This window comes from Equus przewalskii, chromosome 2 (genome assembly GCF_037783145.1).
Source record: "Equus przewalskii isolate Varuska chromosome 2, EquPr2, whole genome shotgun sequence".
NCBI lineage: Eukaryota > Metazoa > Chordata > Mammalia > Perissodactyla > Equidae > Equus > Equus przewalskii.
In genome coordinates this window covers 30,672,337-30,688,998 of record NC_091832.1, presented here as the reverse complement: position 1 = coordinate 30,688,998, position 16,662 = coordinate 30,672,337, and the positions used below count along the sequence as shown (strand labels likewise).

Genomic DNA, 16,662 nt, shown 5'->3' with positions numbered 1-16,662 from the left:
CCTAGATTCCACTGTGAACATTTTCCTGCATTTCTCTTCTTTCACATAAAGCCATCCCTCTATCTGTTCAGTAATACGTCTATTTGATTATGCATTTCAAGCTAAATTGCAGACATCAGTGCATTTCCCCAAATATTTCAGCATGCAGGTCATTAAAAAGTTTAATAATTGTTCACAATTTTTGTCCTTTTGATGTAAAATTTATATATGATGAAATGTGCAATTCTTGAGTGGACATTTAGTGTTCTGATAAACGCAGACACGTGGAACCCCAAACCCTATCAAGATATGGCACATTCCCATCACCCCAGAAAGTTCCCTCCTGCCCCTCCTGCTTAGTGCTCGCCACCCACCTCCTCCCACTCCCCCACCCCATGCCCCTAGACAACCACTGTTCTGATATTTTTCTACGATAGATTAGTTGTGCCTATTGTAGAAGTTCATGTAAATGGAATCACGCAGTATGTATTCTTTTGTGTAAGGTTTCTTTCACTCTGAGTAACTTTTGAAAAATTCATTCATCATGTTGTTATACATATCAGTAATTTGTTTCTGTTGTGTGGCTGGGGAGGGGTCTATTGTAGGAAGGTATGGCAGTTTGTTTATCCATTCTCCTATTGATGGCCATCCAGCCTGTTTCCAGCTTGAAGCTGATGCTTTTCCAGTGGAAAAGATGCTATGGACACTCTTATAGAAGGCGTTTTGTGAGCATGTGCCTTTATTTCTCTTGAGTAAATGCTTAGGAATGTATTGACTGGGTCACAGAGTAGGTGGATACCTTATTTCACAAAAAACTGACTGATCCTTTTCCAAAGTGGTTATATCACTTTATATTACCACCAACAATGAAGGAGAGCTCCGGTTGCTCCACACTCTTGTCAACATTTGGTGTTGTCAGTCTTTGTAATGTTTGGTAGGTATGTAGTGGTGTCTCATTGTGGTTTTAATTTGTATTCCCATGAAAAGACATCTCTTCCTTCAAGAAGATACAGCTCCTTGCCGAAGCTCACAGCTTACTAAGCAGAGTGCATGCTCTCTTGTGCAGACCACAACCTGCCCGACTGTACATGGGGGCCCCGCTTTAGGTCTTCTTGTCTAATGGGCACAATGAACAAGAACCAGCTCTTGAAGTACTGTCTTTATTTTAAAGAAAAACAGCATTTATAGTGGTTGAGAGTGGTCTCTGTAGTCAGTCAGACTGCCCAGACTCACCACACGCCACCTGGGTAACGATGGGCTGATTACTTCGTATTTCTACCTTGTTGCCTCAAATCTACCCATAGGCTTGTTGAGAAGATTAATGAGATAACACACATAACATGCTTAGCACTGTGCCTGGCACCCAGGAAACACTAGTCATCGTTAGTTGTTTTGTTATTGTTGTGTCAGATGAGAAAAGTTACACGTGATTATCGTAAAAAATTTAGAAAATAAATAAAAGTGGAAAGAAATTTAAAGTCACCATAACCCCACCACTCAAAGATAACTATTATTAATTGTTGGTGCATTCTTTTCTAGTATTTCCTGTGTAGAATTTTCTAAAAGCACAGTTGGCATCATCCTCCACATGCAGTTTCCCACCCTCTCTCCTCTGTTTAACTCTACATCTTTAACGGCTTCCCATGTCATTGTATATTCTTTGAATATTCTGCTCGTAAAGGCTGCGTAATGTTCCAGCAATAGCTGTTCCACATGTGGAACGTGTCATGCACGTGTAAGGTGACAAAGCAGTGGGTTCAGAGGCAACGACCCTGGAAGCGGCCTGGATCCCCTTGACCATAAGGGACAGTTCCTTACGACAGTTTTAAGGCCATTGATACACATTGCCAGGTTGGAGCACCATATTAAAACTCAGCTTGTCACTTTTGCCTGACCACAAAAGTACAAGACAATAAAAAATGAAAAAAGTTTTGTGAAGAAAAAAATGAGACACTACGTGAGCATGAAAAAGTAGAAAGTAAAAGCCCCCCCTTTATAACCCCACTAGTAAAGGACAATCCCTTTGATGTACATGCTTCCAGACCTCTCTTCCATATGTACACAACCACGGATATAAGGATACTAACCCAAGCGAAGGGGCGGTCGGGGAGAGGCTCTGGAGCCTGCCCCAGGCGGGTTCCAGTCCTGACTCTGCCATGAATAGCTGTGCCACCTTGGGCAAGCTATCTAGCCTCACTCGCCCTGTTTTAAAAGGTCTCAGGCAGTTGCTTCTGGAGTGACTTTTCAAACGTCTCCAGGGCCCTCAACCTTCTCAACCCTGAATGGATACGGGAGAGCAGATGTGAGCCCACTCCTGAAGCTGGGGAGTCACGTGAGCCCCTTGGGGCAGACATCCCTGCCGAGCTTCTCCCCAGAGGTCCCTGCCCCACAGGCAAGGTTGGGCCCCCGAGGTGTGCAGCACGTAGATCCTGATCCTCCTGGGCAAGCCGGGGGAATTGCACCATTTGCCCGTGCAATGGCGATGCCTAGTTACCCAGTGCTCACCCGGGTAGGTGTGGTTACCTGGGGACAGGTGGGTGCCGGGGCCTCACTTACCACTTGGAGACCCCAATCGTAGTCATCCTGTCCCTGTTGGGGAACACGGGGATACCATTTAGAGCATCCTCAAAAACAACGCCTTCTCCAGCCCAGGGAGTCAAGCTGTGGCTGTTCCCCGTGGGACAGGGGCACAGCTCACCGGACTTTTAAATAAATGTGGAGCAAGTCACAGTGAAGGACCCTCACTTCATTAGGTCTTCACCAAGAACTGCCAAATGCCGCCTCTGCTTTCTCCCCCAGGAGCCCAATCCCACTGGTGTTCTCATTACCTCTTCAAGGTGACCTTATTCAACAACACAGGGAAAATCGACTGCGATTAATTAAACTAAAATCGCAAGACATGCTCTGTTTTGTCTAGAGACTTGATGGAGCTTCTTCCTCTGGGAGGAGGGAATTGGGCCACATGGTTGGTTTATTTACTTACCTGCCCACATCTGGCCTACTTTGCATTGTGATTCATTTCAGGAGACGTGGATCAGATGGGACAGCACCCAAGGAGGACCCAGGCTGGGAAATGATGCTCGAATCTCGGAATCGCCTTCGCGGTAACCTTGGAAGCAGGCTTCTCCTCTTTCCCATTCACTCTTTCTCTCCTACGTGATGAGTTTCCTCTCCAGAAACCTCATTAACCCTGAGACTTTCTGAACATTTTCCACAGGTAAACAGGACTGGTCTTTTGGAGGGATGTGTGACTCAGGTTGAGTCCTCAGGGAAACCTCACAGGCTCAGGACGCACCTGTGGCACCCTGGGCAGGTTATATAACCTCCTCAAGCCTCAGTTTACTCATCTGCAAAATAAGACATTTCCACTTGGGGTGTTGCCGGGTTTCAGTGAAATGACTTTGTGTGTCAAGCTTGCTTCTGGGCCTTTGCACATGCTGTTCCCTCTTCCTGAGACACAATTCTCCAGCAACCACAACCCTAGCCCCTCCACCTGATTGACACCAACAATCCTTCTGGCCATGGCTTAAATGTTATTTCTTCAGAGAACACCTCCAGCCTCCAGAGAACTCAGACGCCCAGTGAGAAGCACCCACAGTTCCTAGTACTTTTCTTCCTCAGCTTCATCAGAGCTGTGATTTAAGTAACTCTCAGTTGTCCAGCCCAGACTGGGAGCTCAGCAGAGGAGGACTGGGTCTGTGTGGCTCATGCCTCCTTCCCCAGCTCCTCGCACAAGTCTGACCCTTAGCTGGCATTCAAGAACTGTCAGCGTCCCTTTCAGAATCAGGAGATGGCCTTTGGTGCTGAAGCCTCCAGCCCCCACTGGAGGCCCTTGGACTTGGCATCTTGTGGGATAAAGGTGGGGCCAAGGCCAAGGAGACCATGGCAGAAGCCTTGGAGCTCAGGCTGGGGTACCTCGTGCCTCTGGGCCCCAGGCTGAGCTCCCCTAGAACTTGGGGTTCAGTCGGTTCCCCAATTCTGTGGTCAGATTAGAGGTGGGCAGGCCCAGACAGGCCTGTTCTGAGCACAGGCAGCTGGGGCGGGCAACGCTGGGCCTCGCCAGGCCTCGCCCAAGCTGCCCCGCGCCAGCACACACAGGCTGCTGCACGCCCAGCGCACTGTGGTGGCTGCCTCCTGCTGCAGGGTCACCCAGCTCCATTTTGAGAGAAAGGGGAGCCCCTAACGGAGAGTGTGGCCCCATCAGGCTTCTCCAGGGAAAACACACAGACACATGCTAATAAATGCGCGTGTACACACACATACACACACACATACACACACTGCTCAGAAAACTTCCGGACAGGCCCAGCCCTCTGCTGTGGTTTTTCATGGGCCCAAATATTTCTCTTTCTTGGACTGTGAGCTGAAGAGGGTGGGAATCCCCAAAAGCAGGGCCCAGGGCCACAGGAAGCTGGTTGTCTGCGTGCCCTGGGGAGTGACACTGAGAATAAGAATAATGCCAGCAGCAGCGACGAAGCTGCCTTTTATCAAGGACTTCCTATGTGCCAGGCACCGTGTACAGCTCTTGAGTTGCAGTAACGAGCAAGAGGTAAAAATCTCTGCCCTGTGCAGCTTGTGGTGGGAGAAGACAGACAATAAACGAAATAAATAAGTAACCTGTAGAGCAGGTTAGAAGGTGACAAGGGCTATGGAGGAAATCAAAATCGGGAAGAAGTGTGGAGCTGGGGAGGGGACCACTGAGATTCTAAACAGCGTGAGCAGGGGAGGCCTCCCTGAGAATGTGACCCTGCATTGTCTCATGTCACCTTCTCAACAAGCTCTTGAAGTTATTAGCGTTATCGTCCCCATTTTGCGGAGGAGGAAACTGAGGCTCAGAGGAGGAATGGACTTGCTCAGGGCCTCTCAGCCTCAGAGGGTAGAGTGGGGATTTAAACCCAGGCCTGCCTGGTGTCCAAACGCTAACCTGCCACGAGATCCCGCCTCCTGGCCCTGCGGCCCCGCCTGCCATGCCCCCAGGAGGGCAGGCCTGCAGGACCCGGAGCTGGGTTCAAAATCCCATCTGCCGGGTTACCTGACAGGGAGCCTCCCAGGGCCCGGTGTTCCTGCTGGGCATGCGTCTCCAAGTCAGACCTGTTTGGGCTGGACAGCCCAGCCCCTGAAAAAGTTCTTTTGTGCTTTCTCAAAGGGCCTCACAAGAGGCTTAAACGCCCTCACATTAGTGCTAATTTGGGGCTGACTTTCCTATTCAGCCAGTGACAAAGCCGAGTGTTTGCACAAGGGCCTGCGGAATGGGACCACACACACTGCCGGGAACGAGGTTCCTGTGCCCTCTGCCCGCCCTGCCCTCCCAGGCACCTGTTTCTCTCATGTAACCGGAGATCCTCGGAGATTCCTGGTCCTCCGTTTCTGGCTCTGCTCCCACAGATGAACCAGGCTCTGCCCCACTCTCTCCCAGAGAAAGCCCTCTGGGGAGGAAGGGAAGCCTCGTCTGCAAAAGGGCCCACTGGACCTTGGTTCAGTTATGAACTCCCATCGTCACAAATGAAAAATGTTGTAATAATGAAAAATGGAAACAACCTAAATGTCCAACAAAGGGGGAAATGGTTAAATACATGAGAGGACACTCATACCATACAGCTATTTAAAAATAGTGAGGCAGGTCTGTAGGTACTAAACACAGAAAAGGCCACACTACCTGCTGGTAGGTGAGAAAAGAAAACTGCAAAATAAATATCTAGTAGGATCCCATTGGGGTTAATTAAAAAACAACCCTAAATAGGTGCATATGTCCTTTGATATGATTGTAAACATATATAAGAGTCTGATTTAAAAGATTTAAAAATCATTGCACTTTGTTCAGAAAAATAATAAATATGTCTTATAAATGTTCTTTTTAAAAAAAGAGTCTGAAAAGAAACCATCAAACTGTTAATGGAGAAAGAGTGATTGGCTAGGAGGGGGAGGGGAAAATGAAGGTGGACTTTCAATGTTTTGTTGTATTTTCTTCTGAATTACTTAAAAATTTTTTAAATAATGAGAATATATGTATATGTGTGTATTTATGTATATACATGTATTTATGTGTATGTATATGTATGTATGTATGTATGTATATATGTACGTATATATGTATGTATATGTGTGTGTATATATAAATGTATGTATCTGTGTGTATGTGTGAGAGAGAGAAAGTGGTTTAGATGAAGAATTTCCATGTTGTTTTTTTTCTTTTTCTTTTTTCTTTTTTTTTTGAGGAAGATTAGCCCTGAGCCAACATCTGCTGCCAATCCTCCTCTTTTGGCTGAGGAAGACTGGCCCTGAGCTAACATCTGTGCCCATCTTCCCCTACTTCCTACGTGGGATGCCTGGCACAGCATGGCTTGCCAAGTGGTGTCATGTCCGCACCAGGGATCAGAACCGGTGAACCCTGGGTCGCAGAAGTGGAACGTGCAAATTCAACCGCTACGCCACCGGGCTGGCCCCCGATGTTGTTATACACGGTCAAGTCTTGTTATTTGAGATAATTACGTTCCTTATAAAGTCACCACAAACACTGAATTAGCGAATGCTGACCTCTTGCTCCTGGGGAAATACACGGTTAAGTTCGTACGAGCCTCTGATCACAACATTTTCATCAAGTGATCAATATATACCCTTGTTGCATGTGTTTCTGTTTAAATGCACCTTACTTCATATAAATTGTCGATTCATTAACCTCCCAGCCAACAGCACCGTAACTCATGACCGAATGAAGCTCCTCCGACAGACGTCTTTCCTGTGTAAAGCACATCACTTGTTCTTCTTGCTCTTAGCAACACCGGGCAGCACTTCAGCACTACGCTTGGGAGCCATTTTAAACAGTGAAATCACCAAGAAAACGCACAAAAATGTGAAAAGGGTGGCACTAAATAGACCATGAAAAGGACCTTTATTTAAGGTATAAGAACGGAGACAAGAAGGCGGAGCGTGGCCTTGTCGTCCTCGGCTGGGAAGATGCATGTTGGGCAACTCAACTTTTTCGCCACTCTGTGCATGTCTAGAAATGACCACAGAAGCACCTCGAGGATTGATGTGGGGATTACAAATAAATCTTTAGCAAGTAGGCAAGTTCACAAATATAGAATGCGAGAACAACGAGGACTGACAGTCTACTTCAGCCTTCCTCGTCCTCGCAGGATAAGTCTCAGCTTAGGCTTCTAAGGTTCAGTGGGCATTCTGTGAGCTCCCTGGTGCCCACGCCAGGCCACGGTGGGCTGCGTGATCCTGGATGTGTTGGTATCTGAGCTCAGTTTTCTCTCCGTGGCAGAGTCGAAAATCTGTAAAATACCTAACACAGTCCTGACACATAGTATGTGTTCAAAAACCAGCCACGATTATTATTATCATCCCATTGCCTCACGCCCCTCCTTCTGTGCACTGGGGGATTTCAACAGAGGTTTGAGGAAGGGTTGTTTGCGCCAGGGCGCCAGGCTGGCGCCCTTTTCACGTACTCTTTGTCGCATCCTTCCTCTGGCTGTACCTACAAAACCAGACGACAATCTGAATGTCGAAAATTGTAGTCAATAAAATGACTTCATGAGACAGGCCAAATCAGGATGTTTCCCCTTTGAGATGACAGCCCTCTCCTCTCCTCTCCTGTCACCTCTGGTGTGCTCTCTCTCTGGGATTCCCATGAGACTCCTCAGCACAGATCCCACTGGGTTATAGTGAACAGTCAAGAACCTCAGGCTCGGGGCCAGGATGGCCACTCACCTAGGGCAGTGCTGCAGCTTACTCATTAATATTCCCTGTGCTCAGGGAACAAGGGACAGGGGACAAGGCCTGGCACAGATTGGCACCTTGCGAATGGCTGACCTGGAAAAATTGGGACCAGGAGCGAATCGAGCTTCCCACCCCAAACTTCTCCCAACACCACGTAGAAGGAAATGGACACGTGAAGAGCAGATACGATACAGAGTTGGTCACCAGGATCTGTTAATAAGTGGCACCTAAAGTTACTGATATTTTCAGCTTAGTCTTCCTTAGTCTTAAACTTCCCACAATCAAGTAAACCAACACACAAATGAAACTTGGCTCCCCTCCTCTGACCACAGCTGGAGAGGGTGCGCAGTGAAATAAGCAGCTAAATATGCAACAGACTAGCATCTCAGGCGTCCTTGCTGTGTGACTGGCTCTGTGCTGTGCCTTTTGAGTCTATCAACTAATTTAATCCCCACACCAATCCTCGGGGATAAGTATTACTGGCCCCATCTTACAGATGAGCAAACAGGGCTCCGAGAGGCAAAGTGACTTGCCCAAGGTCACAGGGCTGCTTCATAAGGCTGCTGGCCTCCACCCATGCAGGTGGCTCCAGAAGCGGCCCTCCTAGCCACTATGAGACACTGTCCCTCCGGGCTGTGATTGCTCTTGTCCCTCAGAGGCACTTCCAGGGGGTGGACACTCCACAGGGGGTGGTAACACGAGGGTGGGGCTGTGCCCTGCTCGGGCCCAGGTCCTCTGGCCCAAATCACCGGGTCTGGATCCTTGGCTTCCCTCTTTCCCATTTCTCTGAAGTCTGTTCCAACAAACCTTTCCAGTTTTATCTCCTTCCCCTTCCTTCCGTGCACCAAACGCTGCATTCCAGCTGAGCCCGGCTGCTCCCTCGTCACACCCATGCGTTCCTGTCTTCAGGCCTTTCCCGTTGCTGTTCCTTCCTTAGCCCAGAATATATCCACCCATCCCTGTCTATCGCAATCATCCCCACGTCTCTAAGTCAAACTTCAATGCCATCTTGCCCGTGAAGCCCTCCCCGATTGTGCCTGTCAGAAGCCATCGCCCCTTGCCCGCCTCTGGGCTTCAACAGCTAACTCTTGATCACCCCCAGCCCCTGCACCCCCACTGCACCCCACCCTAAGAAACTCTTGTTGACCAGCAGCCTGGGCTGCATCTTCACACCCCTTCTCATCCCAGGTGTTAGGACACTGGAGAGCAGAGAGCTCATATCCTTGTCCCTACAGCTAGCATAGTACCTGGCGTAGTAAAGGAAAGCACTTCTGACTTCTCGGATACAATGAGCACATTGATAGTGAAAGTCAGTGATTGTTTCAAAGTCATCTGCTCCACGAGTCCATGGACTCCATGAGTCCATGCAATCAGCCACTAGCTGATAATAGCACGCTTATGTCCCAAGGTCTTCCGTCCCAGGGCTGCTTAAGGCTCCAGCAATACAGTTGGCCCTCCGTACCCAAAGGTCCACATCTGCAGATTCAACCAAGCTCAGATCAAAAGGCCTAGGATGGTACTGCACAGGTACTGACTTTTTTTCCTTGTCGTTGTTCCGTAAACAATACAGTATAACAACTATTTGCATAGCATTTACATTGTATTATAAGTAATTAGAGATGATTTAAAGTACACGGGAGGATGTGCGTAGGTTATATGAAAATGCTGAGCCATTTTATATAAGGGACTAGAGCATCCTCGGACTTTGGTATCAGAGGAGTGTCCTGGAACCAATCTCCCGTGGATACCGAGGGACGAGTGTATGCATCATTTTTCATCACACCTCTGTGCCTTTGCCATGCTGTTCCCTCTATCTGGAATGATCTTTCCCATCTTGGTTGCTCAGAGAATCCAGTCTCTGCAAACTTGGTTCAATGTCCCCTCCTCTCAGAAGCGCCCCCTGACTGCTCAGCACCCTCCTTTGCCCCAGAGCTAACCACTTCTTCTTTCAAGTTGTCTCTGCACTTCTGCCTCCCTGGGTGTTGCTAAGCTTGCTGCTGTGCTGCAATGGATTTGTATGTCTGTCCTCTGATGGCTCTTCAAGGCCAGGGACATGTCATATCATCTCTATGTCCCCAGGATCCAACATGGTAATTTTCAAGCATATTTAGGGGTGGATTTCTTTCCCCAAAAGAAAATCTATGTGCCTCTCAATATAAAACAGATACAAGGAAAGCTGTTCTTGACAGAGACGGGGGACGAGGCAGGACACCCCTGCATGTGTGGTCATCTCAGACCCTGCCTGGGACCCTCCCTAGAGCTCCGGGGCCTCCACAAAAGTTTGAAAACTCTTGACTCAGTGCGATGCCGAGAACAAGGTCATGGCTCAACAAGTACTTTTTAACTGATGTGAAGACCAGACACCTTCAGGGCCCAAAAGAATGAGTTCCTTAGAGTGGAATTTCAGACACCTTGACTGGAAGGAGGGACGTGCCTGGGCTTCGGTCCAGAGTCAGGGGTTCAAGTCTCAGCCCCATCGCTCTCTGGCTGGGCAGAGACCTCCCCTCTCTGGGCCTCATTTTTCTCATCCATAAAATGAGGAGACTCATAGCACTTCTCCAGGGCAACGGGTTGTGATTATTCCTAGGGGCAAGGCCAATCGCCCCGCTCTGCTCCTCCAATCCTGTCATTCGTGTCCACCGGAGAGGACACCAGCTGAGCAACTGCAGTCAGGACGCAGGCCATTCTGGGCTTTGGTGCCAGATCCCAGCTCTGACGTTGGCTGGCTGTGGATTGTCTCTGAGCCTCAGTTTTCTCATCTGCCAAATGGGGACAGTGACAGCAGTCCATAGGTTGGAGAGGCCTTACAGCGTAGGGGTAAGTGTGATGCCTGGTCCAGACTGTCCTGCTTTGAAGCCTAGCTCCCTCACTTTCTAGCCCTGTGACCTTGAGCAGGTTAGGTTACTTAACCTCTTTGAGCCTCAGTTTTCCCATCTGTAAAAAAGGGTTAATGATAGTACTCACCTGATAGGATTGCATAAATTAATACACGTGAAGTACTTAGAACAGTGCCTGGCACATAGGAACTGCTGTATACACATGAGCAATTGATACCACCCCACGGGGCTGTTTTGAGGATCAAATTAGATCGCGCTTAAAATGTGCCCAGCCCAGAGCCTGGCGTATGGTAAGAATTCAATGGACGGGAGCTGTTATTTAAGATGAATTGAGCTCAAATTCAGCATATTACATATGAGCTCTTGGGGGTAAAAAACAGAAGCTGGGCAGAAACTCCACGGCCTTCGATCTCATTGAGTCTCCTGTGAAAGGGGCTGCTACAGCTTCTCCCTTTGGGTGGGTGCCCCACGGTGCGTTCTGGGTGTGTCCTGCTGCCTGACTCAGAGAAAGTGCCCCCCCAACCGTTCCCCACCCATCTGTGTCTGCCCAGCCACGCAGTGATCAGACCTGACCCTGGAGAACGGCAGAGATCCTATCACTGCCCCAGGGCCGGGAGTGGCAAGAGGGGTTATAATTACAGGTTTCATCGAAATTGTGGATGTGACCAGCACTGCTTTCTGCAGCTCCTCTAAGGGCCCTGCTGGGGCCCTCCTCAAACCCTCCTGCCTGGGTGCCCCCAGAAGCAGGCGCCCCCACCCCGGTGACTGACTTCCTACGGGTGCTCAGCACTTTATGTGAAGTGCCTCATTTAATTCTCACAAAGAGCAGTATTCCCTCCATTTTACAGACGAGGAAACTGAGGCTCCAGGAGGCAGAGTGACTCAGCCTAAATTAAGCGGCCAAGACAGGCTCCGGGGTCTGCCTGGCTCCATGGCCCATGATCTTAACCTCCACTCCAGTTTGCATCCTGAACGGAACCAGAATCTGGTTGTGATGGTACGGCGAGGAAACTGGGCTCTGGAATCCAGCAGCCATGGCTGTGATTCTTGGCTCTGATGCTGGGTGATCCTGGGCGGTCACATCACCTCTCTGAGCCCGGGTTTCCTCCCAGGTTTGTTGTGAGGACTAGACAAGAAACTATATGTAAACTCTCTAAGTACCTGGGATAGACGAGGGTTCAGTAAGGGTCGGGTACCACACATTCACTGTTGTTGTTATTGTCAGGCTTGATTGATGAAGCATCCTGAGATCACTGTCCACATAGATACAGACATCAGAGCACGAGGAAACTCCTTCATTCTGGACGTGCCACATGTGACATTTCCAATTTCATCCAGACCCTGAGTCACGCAGACTCAGATTGACTCATGGGGTTTCCATTTTGCTTCTGTTAAGCCGTCAAGTTGTGAGACCTAGAGTAAGCAACAGGATCTTGAATGGAAAGCAAATGAAACCGATCCCCCCATCTGCCATGTGAGTGGAATCCAGTCAAAGAACCTCCAGGTTCCTGAGTTTCTCTCTAGCTGAACGTGTTGCTCTCTCTGCCAGGAGGCTCGTGGGGCCTACAGAGTGGAGCTGGGAGCTCTCGGAGGAAAAGGGGCTTTAGAAGTCCTAGGTCGGCCCGTCCTTGTTCCCCTTTCCTCTGATAAATGACTGGGAGTGGAAGATGCACAGCAGGGAGAGGGAAGGGAGGGGAACGGTATTCACTGAGCTGGCAGCACCTCTCCAAGACACAACACGAGCTCCAGCCCACTTCCCTCTGGGGCCCAGAGCAAGTATCATTCTGCTTTGTGGTGACCATACTGTGATCCCCTCCCTCAAACTTACTCACCTCCCCCAGCGAGGCAGGAAGGAAACACGGCGCCCGGCATTTGGCTATCCCAAGGACCAGGCAGGGCTCCATTAACCCCAGAAATGAACCCTGGGCTCCCATCTGCCAGGCCTCCCTGCCCGCTATGCCCGGCTTTGCCCGTGATTTATAAGCTTCTCCACTTCGCCTGTTATTACGTCCCTCTTATTAATGAGCAGGCTTAAGACAGTCAGGATTTCCTCCATCAGTGTTTCGTCTTCCTGAGCCCTCTGTTTGAGGGTTACAGGTGGTTTACAGCCTTGCAAAGTTTGACATTGGACCAGACAACTAGGTCTCTTCACTGGAAGGGACAGGGGGCGAGCTGAGGAAGGGTAATGCCCGGCTCATTCTGGTGGACAGACGAGAGCTACTGCAGCTCAGGCCGAGGCAGGCTCTTGCTCACCAAGGGCTATGAGCGCGCCATTTCCCACCCTGGAAGGGCAGACACGACACGCACAACGAGCACGGAACTGAGGAGATGCTGTATCTACATTCCTTTGAAAATTCAGAGGCCTAGAAATTGCTCTCCAAAGACGGCAGAGTTAGCCTACCCTCTTCACTGCTCTTTTGAGCTTCCTGGTTTCTGAGAAGGTGTGAGTGGTCGCTTTCACTAGAGGCCCCTTTACTCAGCCTTGAGCTCTCCCAGGAGGGGTTGGAGGTGAGGGGATGGAGGCCTCGTCAACAAAAACATCTTTCTTTTCATTCCGTGGCGTTTGACACTCAGTAAAATGGGCTGCAGGCACGGTGGAGACAAAGTGCTGCCTCAGCTGTGTCACTGTCCTTTCATCTTGCGCCTGACTGTTTCACAGCCACGCTCAGCAAGGAGACATGGAGACGTTTATGTCCGTCGTACGCCACGCTGAAGTTGCTGTGTTTAATCACGTTCACCTCCAGGAGGCCGAGGGGATCGTTTCTGCTTATATTAGTCATTCACCTGGGCCACCTAAGAACTATTGATGTGGCTGTTTAAAAAAAAACAACAACAAAGAAAAACCACTGACACTTTTTTTAAAAAAGCAACTTTATAAAACATAGTATCTTATGTACAATTCCATTTTTGTGTGAAAAAAAATCCACTTATGGACAGAAAAATAGTTTGGAACATCTAAAACACTAGCATTGATTGGTAGAATAATGTGGTTTTTAAATTTGTAGTTATTTATTGCCTTTGGCAATTTTGAAAAATTTCTCCAACAAATCTACATTGCATTTGAGACTCAAAAAAAAAGGTAAACCTGTAAACCCCAGGATATCTCTGGCAAATTAAATCTAAGCTTAGCTTAAACTGTCTCTCAGGTTCAGGCAAAAAAAAATCTAGATGTCACAGCTAATGTCCGCTTTCATCCACCTTCCTCAGTTGAGGCCTCCCGCCCCCACCCCCACCCCCACCCCCAAGCCCGGGGAATTGAAGCTAAGGAGAAGCGATGGTCCGGCAACTGTGTCTGACTCCGAGCGCGCTGGTTTCTAGGCCTTCTCCTTCCTGTAAGGAGAGCTGTCACTGAAGGACACAGTGGGAGCGGCGGTCTTTCCACAGCCCTGCAAGGTCTGGTTTCCCCTTGCCTCCGCTCTATCCTGAAAGGCTGGGGATTAGAACTACTGTACAGTTCTCAGAGGGGGTTTGTTTATAAAACTTTGCTGGTTAAACTTGGGTTGAGGCAACCCGAAGCTGGAGTGTGGACCGAGCCCCTGGCTCGTAGCCCCCTCCTGGGGCTGTGTTCTCAGCAGGACCGGGCCCCGCAGGCCCTCCCAGAGCCCGACTGCCTCCCTTCCTCCGCACCTGACGTTCAGCCTGCAGAGTCAGGCATCGCCCCACTCTGAGGAAGAAGAGGGGTTTATAAAAACGTTCTAGAAGATCAGGAAGATGACAACAGGTCGTTTGGGAGTAAAACAACATTTTTGGCTATTGAAGCCTGAAAACTGATTTTGAAACCCCACAGGGAGCTTCCCACAGGATGGGGAGAAACACCCAGCTGCCCAGGCAGGAGGCAGCTGAGTGCGATCACTGCTCCTCTGACATTCTCCTGCCCCTCCTTTCTGCCCCTCAAGGCCTGAGAGGAGGGCCCTCTGAGGGGCCGCGCCCCCTGGGGCCTGCTGCCCTGCTGCCATTTCAGATGAGAGGCTGCCGGCTTCATGGGGAGGCGACCTCCCCCAAGGAAGGCTGTGTGAGGAGAGGGTAGGGTCAAACAGGATGTTCGAATGACTATCAGACCCACCGTGGGTACTCAGGGTGTGAATGAATCTCGGAAAGCGTAAAAAACGTGGACTTTGGAGCTGGTGGGTCGGGGTCGCATCCCAGTGCTGCCACTAAGAGCTGTGTGGCCTTGAGCAAACAGGATCCAAGGGCCCACTGCCTAGGGCAGCTGGGGGGACTCGGTGAGAAAGCTCGGCGGTAGTGCAGAGCAGGGGGCAGTCAAGAAATGAAAGCATGAAACAACAGCTGGGTGGCACGAGGGGACGTGGGGAGCGACAGAACCGTTCTGTATCTAGACTGTGGTGGAGGACACACAATGTCATGCATGTGTCAAACCCCACAGATCTGTACACCACAGAGAGAGTGAATGGCACTTTATGTAAACTTTAAAAAATAGGTTATCTTTTTTGTTTAAAGCTTGTATTTATTTTTCTTTCGTTTCATTCATTTATTTATTTATTTATTTATTTATTTATTTATTTATTTATTTTTGAGGAAGATGATCCCTGAGCTAAGATCTGCTGCCAATCCTCCTCTTTTTGCTGAGGAAGACTGGCCCTGAGCTAACATCTGTGCCAATCTTCCTCTACTTTAGATGTGGGACGCCTACCACAGCATGGCGTGCCAAGCGGGTGCCATACCAGCCCCTGGGATCCGAACGGGCGAACCCCGGGCCACTGAAGCCGAACGTGTGAACTTAACCGCTGCACCACCGAGCCAGTCCCAAAAATTGATTATCTTGAAGATTCCTTCTCTTTTTGACATTCTATGGGTTTCCTCGCCAATGTATGAGTCATTGGAAAGGAATGATAAAATTGAAGTGATTTTGCATCATGGTGGGAAGAAAGGGTCAGTGTCCTCTTACGGCTTCATTCATTCACCCCAGTGTCCTAGAATCAACTACCTCCGGTCCCTTGAGGATTTACCCAGGGATGGCAAGTCAGAGCCTCATTTGGTCACCTGGAGCTGAGGAACTGAATTTTAAATTTTATTTAATTTTAATTAATTTACATTTAAATTTGGAAACTGAATCAGTGTATAATATTTTCCTATTACAGACAACTTTATTGTTCTGGTGGGACTACATTTCATTTTTAATATATTTTATCATTAATTTTTTTTTTAAGATTGGCACCTGAGCTAACAACTGTTGCCAATCTTCTTTTTTTTTTTCCTGCTTTTATCTTCCCAAACCCCCCATACATAGTTGTATATCTTAGTTGCAGGTCCTTCTAGCTGTGGGATGTGGGACGCCGCCTCAACGTGGCCTGACGAGCGGTGCCATGTCCGCACCCAGGATCCAAACCCTGGGCCACCCAGTGGATCGCATGAACTTAACCACTCGGCCACAGAGCCAGCCCCCTATCATTAATTTTTTTTATTGAGACATAATTCATATACCATTAAATTCACCATTTTGAAACATACAGCTCAGCGGCTGTTAGTATATTCACAAGGCTATACAACCATCACCATGAATTCCAGAACATTTCATCACCCCAAAAAGAAACCCTGTGCCTATTAGTAGTCACTCTGCATTCCCCCCTTCCCCCAGCCCCTGGCAGCCATAATCTACTTTCTGTCTCTATGGATTTGCCTATTCTGGACTTTTCATATAAATAGAATCATGCAATATATGGTGGTTTGTGTCCAGTTCCTTTCACTTAGCACCTGTTTTCAAGATTTCCTGCATGTGGCACTTTCTTCCTTTATACGGCTGAATAATATTCCATTGTATGAATATAGTACTTTTTGTTTATCTATTCACCAGTTGATGGACATTTAGGTTGTTTCCACCTTTTTGGCTACGAGCCCTGGAAAACACAGCCTCCAGACTGAGAGGTGCTGCAGGTGTGAAGTGCGTCCCAGATTTCAGACTTGTACAAACAAGGAACGTAAAATGCCTCGTTAATATTTTATATTGACTACACGTTGAAATAATGTTTTTCATATATTGGGTTAAATGAAATATATCATTTTTTTTAAAAAAGGATTCGCCTAGAAACAAGGCGGAGGAGGTGTGAGTTGTTGAGGGAGCAGGAGCCCTTCCTCTCAGGAAATCGTCCTCCAGCTGCCCTGCCCA

The 16,662-nt window shown here is 48.7% G+C and overlaps 1 long non-coding RNA gene across 3 annotated transcripts in view; it reads right to left on the bottom strand.

The window, feature by feature from the left end:
* Positions 1-6,851: 6,851 nt before the first annotated feature.
* LOC139079956 (uncharacterized) overlaps positions 6,852-16,662 on the bottom strand; it is a 28,066-nt gene continuing 18,255 nt past the window's right edge. Inside the window, exons 3-5 of one of the 3 annotated variants that reach the window (XR_011534015.1) lie at positions 12,940-13,350; positions 11,700-11,951; positions 6,852-7,459 (exon numbers count right to left, since the gene is read on the bottom strand). This is a non-coding gene — a long non-coding RNA (uncharacterized lncRNA). The remainder of the gene's footprint in view (positions 7,460-11,699; positions 11,952-12,939; positions 13,351-16,662) is intronic. The other 2 variants (XR_011534012.1, XR_011534017.1) reach the window with 2 other exon arrangements.